The following is a 1,369-nucleotide window of genomic DNA, read 5'->3' on the forward strand; positions in this document are numbered from 1 at the left end:
ACTACCTGTACTGATTCCTTGGAAAAAGAAGGGGCTAGAGAAAAAAATTACAGCTGTACTTTTATCATTAGAGCAGTGTCTATAAAATAATGAAAAAAGCTTCAGTTGGTGGAAGTGGTAAAAGGTCCTCTTTAACGCAATATGTAACGCCAGTGATACTAAAAAATGATATGTACCTCAGTATGTTAATTCAAACTTAAAGTAGTCTAGAATATATATAAAAAAAGGCTAAAATACAGATGATGTTAATGCTTTAAGTGTCAGTTCATTTTTTTAATGTAGATTGTGAGCCCCATATAGGGATCACAATGTACATTTTTTCCCTATCAGTATGTCTGTGGAGTATGGGAGGAAATCCACGCAAACACAGAGCACATACAAACTCCTTGCAGATGTTGTCCTTGGCAGGATTCAAACCCAGGACTCCAGCGCTGCAAGACTACAGTGCTAACCACTGAGTCACCATGTTGCCCCTGTGTCAGTTCATTTTTTGTACATATTTAACTTAAATGTCTTACCTAAACAAAGGAAGATCCCGAAACAGGGAATAACACATTATTTTTGTGTCTGGAAAGATAACTTGCCGGTTAATAGAGTCCTGTACTTACAGCAGCCTTTACACTCTACAAAGTGTAGTTCATGTGAATACACGAGTGCTTTTATTTATTTTTTTTTAACAAGACGTGCACAAGTAGTATGAAGCCATTTACAGTTGGGTTCACCAAGAGATAATCTATGGTAGAAAGAAAAACATACTTGGAAACTAACGTCTTAGTCTTTGATTCCCACTCCTTTCTTGAACAAACCCTCTTCACCCTGTGAGTCTAGCTATTGTGGAGATTATGCTCCAATTGACATTGCACCTTTTTGTCCTTTCTGTAGCTTTATAGTATGTAGTTATATGATATGTTGACTACTAGAAATAAGTGACAGTGCATGACAATGGTTGTAGTGGCCATCCTCAGGCCAACTGATGGATGACGTGGACTTCTGATCATAAATTGGGTTTCGGTCAAAATTCCTCCGCGATACATGTTAGTTTAGAGAAAGACAAAGTTGGAGAAGGTGATCTCATGATCGATGTGAGACAAAACTCCATGACAGTGAAGATTGTTTTTCTATTATCCATCCATTATAGTGCGTTGTCCTTCCATTGGTCCTAAATAGAGATGAGCGAACACTGTTCGGATCAGCCGATCCGAACAGCACGCTCCCATAGAAATGAATGGAAGCACCTGTGACACTGACTTTGCCGGTGGCCGGCCGGCGTCACAGGTGCTTCCATTCATTTCTGTGGGTGCGTGCTGTTCGGATCGGCTGATCCGAACAGTGTTCGCTCATCTCTAGTCCTAAAGCCTCTTGCCCATGA

The sequence above is a fragment of the Leptodactylus fuscus genome, chromosome 3 (genome assembly GCF_031893055.1).
Source record: "Leptodactylus fuscus isolate aLepFus1 chromosome 3, aLepFus1.hap2, whole genome shotgun sequence".
Taxonomy (NCBI): domain Eukaryota; kingdom Metazoa; phylum Chordata; class Amphibia; order Anura; family Leptodactylidae; genus Leptodactylus; species Leptodactylus fuscus.